This window comes from Rhinolophus sinicus, chromosome 3 (genome assembly GCF_057876585.1).
Source record: "Rhinolophus sinicus isolate RSI-liver-muscle chromosome 3, RSI-T2T, whole genome shotgun sequence".
Classification (NCBI taxonomy): domain Eukaryota; kingdom Metazoa; phylum Chordata; class Mammalia; order Chiroptera; family Rhinolophidae; genus Rhinolophus; species Rhinolophus sinicus.
Genome location: NC_142503.1, coordinates 3,349,517 through 3,361,620, shown reverse-complemented (window position 1 = coordinate 3,361,620; position 12,104 = coordinate 3,349,517).

Sequence of the window (12,104 nt, the reverse complement as noted above, 5' to 3'; positions counted from 1 at the left end):
GTGTAAGGAAGAAAATGTCTCACAATTAAGAAATGTAGATGAAAACTTAGCATTCTTCAAAACTCATGTTGTCCCTCTGCCACACTTCTTGGAGCTGGTTGGTTCTGCCTTTGAAACCTGTTCAGTCATCTAAGGGAGCCCTGGCCCACCCTTCCAGCTGTGTGGGTCCCAAACCTTGGTGTCACCCTGGGTCCCTGTCTTTGCTCACACCCACCGCCCATCCATCAGCAAGCCCTCTGGCCCATCCCCAGAATGTACCCAGGCTGGGCCTCTCTTTCATAACCTCTGCCACCTCCCATCCGGACGGCTATGGTCACCTCTCAGCCATTTCTCCGCTCTGCCTTTCCTGCCTCCTCAGCCCCTCTGCTCAGGACAGCCCGGATGATCTCACCAACTGCTGCCTTCCATACCCACCTCCCGTTCCCACCTCCACCCCCTCTGGTCATACACAGCCTGGGGTGAACGCACTGGTCACTCAGCTGGTACCAGCCGCAGCACACCTTGGCATGGCCTGAGCACATCTCTGTGACAGTGGAGGGAGCCCGCTTAGCCTATGCAGGAACACTGCTTTGCTCTTTACCTGGACCGCGGGGCCAAGCTGGGAACCAGGGGACCTAGAAGACACAGGGACAGCTCTACTGAAGGAAAGCCCTCCATAAATAGGACTTCTATCAATCAAGCTTTGAGTAAGGCCCTGAGGGGCAGACAGCTCAAAGTTATACTTGAAAGATGCCTGGCGTAGGGCCATTCGAGTTCACTAAGACTGAGTTCAGTCCCCTTTAGTCCGCATTTACACACACTCACACAGCACACGCACACATGTGCAATACATATATATGCACACACATGAACATACTCGCACAGAACTATACATGTGCACACACTCGTATACAACCCTTACACACCCTCACACCCGTATGTGCTCATAGACACACCCACACTTCACTTTATAAAATGTAAATTGCATATATATGCATGTGTGTGTGTATTTGTGACTTGTTGACCTTTAAAATTTGTCTTGTGGATGCTCCTATACTGCCTTTGGTCAGCACCTATCCGGTTCCAGTTCAGCCCCAGTTTATGTTTGTTTGTTTGTTTGTTTGTTTGTTCTAGGCACAGCTGTAGTCAGATAGTCAGAGCACTGTGATTTGCGAGCTGCATGACATGGTGTCAGGAACCCGCTTTGGAGTCTGGTGGACCTGCTGCGGTTCGGCTTCCACTTGTTACCCTCTTGGCATTTGGGTGACCTTGGGTTAACTACTTAAAAATATGTTAACTTGATTTGATGGTGCTATAAATTAAGATACTATTATTTGTGAATTTTGGATTCCTGTTTATAAATAGCATTTTATCTGGTTTCATAGTTAGAGGTTTGTTAGTAATACACATTATTAGTAATTTCATATTCCTCTGATAATTTATGTACCATAAATACGGAATCAAAATAATGTCTGTTGTCCAACCTAGGAAAGGATATTGGGGTGACACATTATGTTAGTTCTCTATTTCCCAAAGGGATTGGAGACACCTTTTCTTCAGATGTTTTGGAGACTTTTGTCCTTTTCTACTCACTGATTCTGAGCAGACCTTGTGGTTTCCATTGGCCTCATACAAAGCTCACCTGGTATACTTTACACTTCAATTATCGGATTGATTTGGTCATAATTCGAGACAAAGGCGGAGAACCTGGACACAGGTCACATCCAGCGGGTGGCTGATCTTTCTTCTTACCTGATGTGTTGAGCAAAGTGTGAGAGTTTGGCCAGAAAGAAGCATCACAGGTAGCGAGTGGACAGCCGCTGAAAGAAGGGCATGAGGTAAGGAGTGTCTAATCTTTTGACGTTAAATAAGCAATTTGAGATATGTAGCTAGTGCAGACTGTCACGTGTTATGACTATAGTTTCTGAGCCAATGGCTCAATATAATATATTGGAGATATTCTCCCACTGCTGTGTGTGTGTGTGTGTGTGTGTGTGTGTGTGTGCGCGCGCGCGCGTGTGTTTAAAATTAGTTTCTTCTCTTTCCCATCAAAAGTTAGTTGGTTATAGTCAGACATTTGTCACTTATACCCCTCACAAAGTGGTAATCCCCCTCCTCCAATCTGCTATCCCTCTGACATCGCACACTGTCCATTACATTTCCACTGTCTCTATTCCTCCATTTCTTGTGACTACATATATATATATATATATATATATATATATATATATATATATGCACATATATATGAAATTATAGTTGACATTCATTATGATTCAGCTTCAGCTTCAGGTGTACACATGAAACACAATAAAAAATGGTAAAATTATAGTAACTGCTAAAGCTGGGTGATGGTTATATGAATTGCATTTTATTTTTGTGTCTATTCAAAAATACATTTTCTTAATGAAAAGTGAAAAAAAAATTGTTATAAAAGAAAAGAACAGTTAGTTGGTCAAAGGGATGGGGGGGATGGACAGCTAAAAGTAAAGTGATTAAATGCCAGGGTTTAGCTTTAACTGCCAATCCCCAAACCCCCAGCTTGGCAACAGAGAGCCAAACCAAACACACTGCAGAAATCACTATGTATTAAGGAGAAACTCCAGCCTCCAGGGGCAGATGTGATAAAATCTGTGAAAATGTGGGGCTTTAAGAATGCTGCCTGGGAAGAAAGAACAATGCTTGGATTTTTCCAGGGCAGGATGTGTAGGTTGAATGGCTTTTTATTTTATTTGTTGTTAATTTCCTGAATGCGTAGGCAGCAGTTATGAGCCCTAAAGGCCTGGGCTGCGGGTAGGAATGCAGTCAGGTACCAGCCCCCTCGGAGAATTACGGAATGGAGAGGAGGGAAGGATTCAGAGCTGGGCTCCGTGTCGGGGACAGGCGGCAGGACAGGCCAACTCCATGTTGAAGGTGGAGCACATTTGACACTTGATGCTCAGGTGGCTGCTTTCCTTCTGCAGCCAGGGCTGGGCCTTTGCTGAGAGGCCTCCTGTTCTGCGACGATGACAAAAAACAGTTTTCAGATTCATGCAACTTGTACTAGGAAGGAAGGGCGTTGAGGGGCTGAGGGAGGGATGTGGCATGACTTAAGGAGGTCCCGAAAAAGACTGATTAGTCCTTTTAAGAGGTTCCAAATCCATAGTGTGGCATGCAGCATAAAAATGACCACCCTTAGCCTGCTTTGAGTAGAGAAGCACTCACTGGATATCACAGCACAGGTGCACGCTGGCACAGTGCCAGCCATCAGGTCATGTCGCCATGGACACAGCGGCAGGTACTGCAGCTGGGAGAGAGGATGAGGAGGAATAGAACTGCAGAGGAGTGACGGGAAGAAAGCCTGCATGACCGTGACCTCAGATTTCCTTCCCCTGACCAGTAACCACGCTCAACTAAATTCCACGCACAACAGGCAAACCCTATGAACATCGGTGGTGTATAAGGAAGGGGTGCTGGAGGAAGGGTCAGGAGCCCCCTAAAATATACAACAAAACTCTGAGCTGGGTGGGGGCTGGGTGGGCTGCTGGCCCCACTGCCCATCCAGGGTCTTTGACCCTCGGGAGAAAACAGGTGCCTCCAGCAGGGGAAGCTCCCTATGTGCCCAGCACTCTTCCCAGGACAAATCACTGTCCTTCCCAGGGCTGCGTTCCTGTGGCTACTCCTCTCATTTAATGCTTATATGGTGGGTGGATGTCTGGATGGTTCTACCATCCTTTCACTGCAAAGACACTTACGGTCACACGGTGGTCCTGCGGTCCCTTAATTCCTAATGTGACCCCCCCACCCCCATGTCAACTTCAGTTTTCAGTTCAGTAGAGTGGCTGACCTTTCTCAAAGTCAAGTCCCCGGTCAGTGTGAAGAGCTGGATGAGTTAATAAAGGATCGAGGGCCCTGTGTGTGTGAGCACGCAAGACCCCTTACGGCGTCCGGGTCTGAAGAGACCCCACACAAGCTGCCGAGGGGAAGGGGTGCAACACCATACAGTTCCAGCTGCAATCAATTTTTCAGATACTTGAAGATAAATCAATCAGAATCCATTGGGAGAAAAGGAAAGGCAGGGTGATCTGTTGGCCGATTGGGGATGTGAGGAAGTCCCATGCCGTGTGAAAGCTGAGTAATTGTGAGATGAGTAATGCTAAGAGGAAACAAATGTATGGAGGCTTCCACAAACTCGGGGAGGCCCAGCCAGGGCCCAGTGGGACAGAATGTGGTGGGAGGTCTGGGAAAACTGTGCTAATATTTAGGGTTGGCTCTCGTGGTGTTCTCTCCTCACTCATTATAACCTCCTTGAAGTATCGCCTCACGATAAATCCTGTCAGAGTGGACGGGTAGACTAACCCCTCTCCCCAGTGATTCACCTTTGCAATCCTGCCCTACACCCCTCTCCTCACCAGCCAAGGATTTGGCTCTCCGGAGACCCACACATTTTTCTTCTGGCCTTAAATCCTTCCAGGGGAGAAGGAAGTCCTGAGATGAAGCTGCCAAACTGAATCAACTTTACTACAAATTGTATTAATACACTTCGAAGATGCAAAATGAAAATCGTCTCATACATTCAGACTGTTTAGAGACTCAATGTGGACAAATGCAGTAATTAAAAGAAATAAAAAAAAAGACCCTGCCCCAGACATGGTTTAGTATCCTTGAGAAGCAGAGATACCTACATGGTAGTAGGTTTGCCCTTGAGTTTTAAACTCTGCCCTGGGAAGTGGCTGACCGATATCCCAGAAAAAGTGAGGGGGAGTTTGTACCAGTTGCTTCTAAGTCCTGGGTTTGCCACATCAAGGAGGGAACGTGGGTGCACAGCCCTCCCACCCCCAGGTTGGGTGAGAGCTTGTCCTGCTGATGAGATCAGTGGGACCCTCGGTTCTCGGGAACCCCGAGAGGTGGAAGGAGAGTGGCTGTTCAGAACAAGCCAGGCAGCAGCCTCTGACAGCATGATGACCTCAGGCTGTGGCAGATGGCTCCAGGCTGGCCTCGGTTCCAGCGGTCTCTGGCTTTCTCTGCCTGATGCAAATGCTTCTTTCTTTACTTCTCCTAAAAGGGTGATGGTTATTAGGCTCTTAACAAATTGAGACAGAACTGCATTGCCTCTCTTGAAGTCTTGTGTGTTGGTGGCCCTCCAGCCTGGGCGTGGCTACTGTGAATGAAGATGCCGTGACCATTGGTGTGCGTATTTTAGTGTGAACAAGTTTTCAGTTCAGTGAACAAGTTTTCAGTGAGTATACGCCTAGCAGTGGAGTTGTTGAATTATATGGTAATTCCATGTTTACCACTTTGAGGAAACTACCGACTTTTTTTCACAGTGGCTGCAACACTTGACATTCCCACCAGCAAGGTCTGAGGGGTCTAAGTTCTCCACATCCTTGCCAATGCTTGTTAGTTTTATCGTGGGTTATTTTTTATTTTTATCATAGTCATCCCAGTGAGTGTGAAGTACCAGCTCACTGCAGTTGATTTTTTTTTTTTTTTTTTTTTTGGTTGTTGTTGTTGTTGTCAAATGATCTTTAATTGAAAGACTTTCCTTTGTAGCCTTAACTAGCTGGTGTCCCACGGCACCACCCTTGATTCATCTATGATGTTACGAGGGTGGCAGCCATCCACATGGCAGCTCATAGACCAGGCAGTGCCCAAGATCTCTTTAACGGTTCCAGAGAGTTCTCTAGCTGAAGATCATTGCAGCATCTGTTGGGCAATGTTGACCATCTCATCAAAAGTGATGTTTCCCCTGTGCTGACTGGGTTTTTGCTTCTTTCTGTCGCTGGCAGTTCTCTGAGGGCTTTGATGATCAGGGCAGAGGCAAAAGATACCACCTTAATCTGGGCCTGTCTGTTCGGAGTGGTCAGTTTCACTGTCATCCTCAGATACTTCCAGTCATCAGTGGCTTTAGCAATGTCACCCCCAACCTATTTTGGAGACAGACCCAGGGGCGGATCCTGAGGCCAGGCAGATGTGGCACCGACTTCCCCACTGAAGCACCTCAGGTATACAGCGTGGATCTCCTTGCGGTTGAACCTCGGCGGCCTGGTGGAGGCAGCTGGTGTTGGATGAACCCAGATTCAGGACGACTCAAGAAAGTTCCATTTTGGCCTCCTCGGAGCGGAAAACCAAAAGCTAGCTCACTGTGGTTTTGGCTTTCATTTCCCTAATGGCTACAGATGATTAACATCTTTTTATGTGCTTACTGGCCATTTGTATACTTTCTTTGGATTCTATTCAAATCTTTTGCCAATTTTTAAATTGAGTTATTTGTCTTTTTATTGTTAAGTAGTTGAGTTATTAAGAGTTCTTTATATATTCTGAATATTAGACCTTTACTAATATATGGATTGAAAATATTTTCTTCTTCTTTGGGTTGTCTTTTCACTTTCTTGATAGCGTTCATTGATGCATGAATGTTTATAATTTTGATGGCATCTAATTTATCTATTTTTTTTCCTTTGGTTGATTGTGCTTTTTGTGTCATATCTAAGAAATTATTGTCAAATCCACGATAATGTGGATTTAAATCTTCTAGCAGTTGTGTAGTTTCAGCTCTTACATTTAAGTATTTGGTCCATTTTGAGGTAATTTCCATATATGGTGTGAAGTAGGGGTCCAGCTTCATTCTTTCACATGTGGATGTCTACTTATCCCAGAACCATTTGTTGAAAAGACTATTCTTTCCCCATTTAATTGTCTTAGTTGACGTTTTATTACAAAAAAAATTGAAATCCGTTATCTGACTTACTGTTTTCTTTTCTAATTTCAGAGTTCCATTAGAGTCATTTCTGGGTGGTTTTCACTGGACAGTGTCTTTTAACACTTTTGATGACTTTATTATACCTGTCATGTTCACAAATAGACACAAATGCTGAGTGTTTAAAAACATTCTCCTGAGTCCTCTATAAGGAAACACGTATTTCACAACGTCGCTGTGCCTTTCTAATGTTGTCCCACCCTTTAAGTGCTCTGGCCTCCTCTTTACCATTTAAGACCCAATTCGAATCTGTCCTCCTAGGGTGCAGCCATCTTAGGCCCCCTCTTTCTCCCGTCAGACTTCTGGACTCACTGTTTTACGTGTTTCTATCACTGAAGTGTAATTACTTATTTATAATATATCACAGCCCTCCTCTCCCTTTTTTCTCTGACAGGTGAAAACTCAAGCTGAAAATGGACACCTGGGCTTAGACCAACTTATGTGGGCAATGTGTATGTGTTCTCTTAGTGGATGAGTTCCTCCCCCACCCCCAGGAATGTTGGGGGGCCTGGTGTGTTTTTGTTTGTCATGACTGATGGACGGCACAGCTGGAAATCTGTTTGCAATAAGGGACACACACTAACCATCTCACAACAGGCAGAATCATCATTCACGATGCATGATTTTTCTGCCCCTGAAGCAGGTGCCAACTTAGGGAAACCCTGGCCCCTAAAGGAAAACAGTATCAGCTTAAAGAAAAACCCTGGACATTTTATTTGGTGCTTCTTGAGAAACCACCAGTCATATAATCGGTGCCAGAGAATTAGGATTCCAGAAGAAAAGTGGGAAGATCTGTGGTCAGTCCAGCGTAGACCTGGGTCCTGTGTGATCATAAGCGGTTCCTCTGGCAGCATTTCCCCAGGTGCTCAGGAAGCTGGAAGTTTGTCTTGTCCCCTTGATGCTCTCTACTTCTGGTAACTTACTCCTTCATCCTCTTACCGATGACCCATTCCTACCTCAGTCCTTCGCCACGTCAGTGAGCGTGGACTCCTGGTGTCACACTCACTGTCCTTCCCACGTCACGTGACTCAGCTTCCTGACTGGTCTGGCCCTCGCTCAAGGACTCCAAGTCCTTCCCTTTGGAGTCAGATCCAGCCCAGCCTTCCTTCGCACAAGGTCTGTTTGAGAAGGGGCCCCGCCATGCAGCCCCTTTCTGGTCCCACGCCAGCCATGCACAGAGCCGGCGTGCATGTTTCACACAGTTACATGCACTTTTGACAGGTTGCTTCTTTTGCCATGTTGTGGCATCAGCCTGGAGAGCCCTTACCCATTTCCTCCAGACTCCAACGTGTTCCATCTGATCTGTTAAGTGGTTCCTATTCTCATCTTTACCTCAAGCCCAAAGCCCGAACCACAGTTTTGACCTCAACGTGTTCATTTCAGTGTTTATTTATACACACTCTTAGGTTAGGTGCTCATTGCTTCACATTGTGAAATGTATGTCCACAGTACAATTAGAGAGCAGCTCAGGACAGCAGTGAATCATGCACTTGACCTTCTTCTTCAAAGGACAGCACCAGCGTTGGAGCTCAGATGGAGTTATGGAGGAACTGGATTGAATAAGTTTATCTAAACACTTACTAAACCTCTGGTGTTTTTAGCCTTGGTGGTTTTTGGGGGTAACATTGTCTACTCACATGATCATATTGGACATTTCAAAGCTTGAATGTCTCACATGGCTTAGGGCGGGTGGAATCGGGTAAGAGGGAGTTTGCTAAGAGGAAGAGGGATCTGAGCAGATTCCTGGAATAAGACATTTCTTGGGCTTTATGACCCTAGAAACCACCAACTCTGTGGCCTGTTGTTAAGGACCAACTGCTAAGCCCTGGGAAATGTGTGCACATTCCCCTGAGGGCGGTGACCTGAGGACATCCACCAGGAATGTCTCATGTGATCCAAACCAAAGCATGAGCTCCAGGATGGAGAACCCTGGCTCATAGCGGCTGAAAGCAAACTGCAGGGAGAGCAGGTTTTCTCTTTACTTAGAAGTCCTGCCTGTGTTAAGAAAGATTGCTTACTCTGTGTCTTCTTGTCATACTCACTGCCCAGGGAGCCCTGGTCAGTCGGACGTCATGGCTGAGAAGGGGAAAGCAAAGGTGTCCTCACTGATTAGCTGTGTTTTCCTTTGTCAGAACATAGCAACTGGGGAGTGATTTAAGGAGACCTGAGATATGTACATAAAGATTACTTTCTAATGTGGTAATTAATCATGAATGAGTCATAACGATGCTATCATAACAATATCTTAGGTTTTATAGGGCTTCGACTTTCCAAAGCCTTTTTATGTCTTTCACATATTTACTTTTCAAGAGGAAGTCAGACCAGCATACCAGCTGCCCATCCTTACGCCTTCTCCTTACATCGCCTCGTGTGCACAGATATGTAATTCGGTGAATTCATTTAATTTCAACCAACCTTTACCAACTACTTAGTGTTTCTTAACCACCCTTACATTTTCAATTTCATTGACAAAGAAATGTTGTTCACAGACAGACGTTTCCTCGACCCTTGATATTCTTTAGCCCCTCCTTCACCAAACTCACTTACAAGAAAATTAGGATCTGTTTAAGAGGTAATCTTTGTTCTCCCATTCTGTACTTTTTTTTTTGGTCCATTTACGATGTTTGTGGAAGGTGCGATGATGTTTCTTGTCCTTTCCTTTTTGGCCAAAAATGCCTCTACTGAGACAAGGGGCTCTTTCCTCATTAAAATCGTTTTCTCCGTTTAATGGGTATATTTCTGAGGTCATTCAGGTTTAAGAATATTCAGACTGAAGGCTAAAGCTAGCTGGTTCTAGTGTGAATGGGAAGGAGGGAATGTGCTTGGCGGGGAACCCTCGGATGTACCAGGAGTGCAGGCGGGAAGAATGGGTGACCGAGATGTGGACCTGACCTTCAGAGAGAAGCAGTGGAGCTGGGAGGGGGCTGGGAGTGGGCTATGGACTCGTGTGGGGACACAGGGAGCTGCTGATTCTGCCAGGACTCCCAGGGGAACACATCTCAGGGGCTGCTCTGGAAGGAAAGATTGTGTTCCCCCCCAATTCGTGTGTTGAAGTTCTAATCCTTAATGTGTTAGTATTTGGGGCTGGGCCTTTGGGAAGCCATTCGGTTTAGATGAGGTTATGAGATGGGACTCCAGGATGGAATTAGTGTCCTTGTAAGAAGAGAGGAGACAGGAGCCATTTCTCTCTGCCACGTGAGGACACAGCTCCAAGGAGGCCATCTGCAAGCCAGCAGGAGAGTCCTCACCAGACACGGACTCTGTCTGCACCTTCACCTTGGACTTCCCCACATCTAGAATGGTGAGAAACAAATGTTATTTAAGTCTCCCAGTCTACGGTGCTCTAGTATTCTGGCGCGGCAGCCAAAACTGATTCTGAATTGAAAAGAAGATGTGGAGTGAACAAGATTCTGAGGCTGAAGACCAAGCAGGGGCCCTGGGGAAGGGACTCTGTTATCCAGAGAAGGGCTCACGGAGGAAGGCGAAGCTGGAGAGGACCCTGCTGCTGAGCAAATGGGGAAACCAGGACCTTCCAGGAGGATCCACATGGAACCAGATGGGAGCTATGGTTTTTCTACACTTTTGACTCAGTTGAATCTAAAACAGGCAAAAATGTTAAGGCAAGTTTGGCTTCCAAAAACCATGTTATATGATGAAAACTTGGAAAATGAGTTGAAAATTTATGTAGGGGACATTGTAGAAAGATCATTCCTCTAACTCAGTGCCTAAGAAGGAACCTCATCCTCTTCAAAGGCCTTGAAACCACCCTGGTCATTGACAAGCGCCTTTCCCCCCACTGGAGTGGAGCTCAAACACGGAGGCCTTTTCTACCCCGTGACCGACCAAGCACAAGTGGTGACATTTTCCTCATCCTGCCTTTCCACCCTTGCTCACCTCATCTCCATCTCAACCCTATGGTCTTTCAAAACAAAACAAAACCAAAAACAACAACAAAACCCACTTACTCCCTGTGAGCATAGATAAAAGTCTGACAAACAGAACTGTATCTGAGATTGGACCTCCCCAGAAAACCGAGAGTGTGGTGCCACCACGCTGTGAGCAGGAGAGGGTGTTGTTTGTTGACCTCTACATACAGACAGAACATGATTAATGGAAAATATAATGACCACCGTCCTAGGAGTTCTATCCTGCTGTTGTGTGGCCCCAGAGAAGGAACGATGCTGAGATGGCCCTGGCTCAGGCTCTCCATCCGCTGGGCTTCTGGAGGCTGGGCTTCCGCCAGAGCACGTCACTCACCTACATCCCAGCTCCAGGGCACAGGGGTATGGCTGAGTCTCTGTCCAGACTTCAGATTAAAGTTCTTGTGATTTGTAATCCCACCACAGACCCTCTGTTGTTTTCAGTCCCAGCCGGGGTGCCAGCTGCCTGGGCCTGCCGTCAAAACCCCCGAGGGCAGAGAAGAGATCCTGTCCCTGTGAGTCATGGGCTGGAGGCTGACAGAACGGGAGCCCTGGGAGGCCCAGCTGGGGCCGTGACCATGGAAGGGAGCCAGGTGGCTGTCAGGGCAAGTCTGCAGGCACCCAGGCCTGGGCACAGCTCCTGTTCGAGACCCCTGGACAGCCTGGCCTGGAATCTACCCACCTGGCCTCTCGGGAAATTACAGGTAGATTCCGTTCTGTTCTGCCACTGCCTGGAGTCTGTGAGTTTATGAGTGTAGGTGTCAGGATTTCAGCAGGAATCACCCAAACAATCCTTAAGTCCTCTGAGCCTTCTTTGTCTGGCTCCTCATGCAGAACAGAAGTTGTCTCTCTACCCAGCTAGGACCATTCGCAGGGCTGACTTCTGACTTCCAGGAAAAGTTGAGTTTAATAACAGCAAGTGCAGTGGAAAGGCTAGCATCTTAGAATTTCTGAGGAATCTTAAAGACGTAATTACTTTATAGATAATACATCCAAGAGCCAGAGAGGTGAAGAGATGGATTCAGCTGTGCTGAATCGTTCATTCCTTCCTGGTTAAGTGCAGTGTACACCCCACTCTGTGCCATGTGGAGCCTCCCTTGGATGCTGGCACAGTGGGGGCTCTGCTGGGGCCCACGGCCATGGAAGGGGGCCAGGTGGCTGTCAGAGTGCGTCTGCAGTGACCCGAGCTGGTGAAAGGCAAGACATTTCTGCCCTCGGCTCTGCAGCCTTAGTGACTGTCCAGTCCAAGCGGGGGGCAATGGAAAGAGTGACAGAGGAGAAGCTGGTTATGCTGGTCTCTGGTCGGCTACGCCCTGGCCTCTCTGATTTCACTGAAGCAGCCATGAGTTTCTCTGCCCTCCCCTCCCCCATCTGTGGCCCCAGCAGATCCACAGAGCAAGGGTGCTGATGAAATGCAAACTCAAAACAGTGTCACATCATGGACGGGGCTGGAGCGTGCAGGGCTG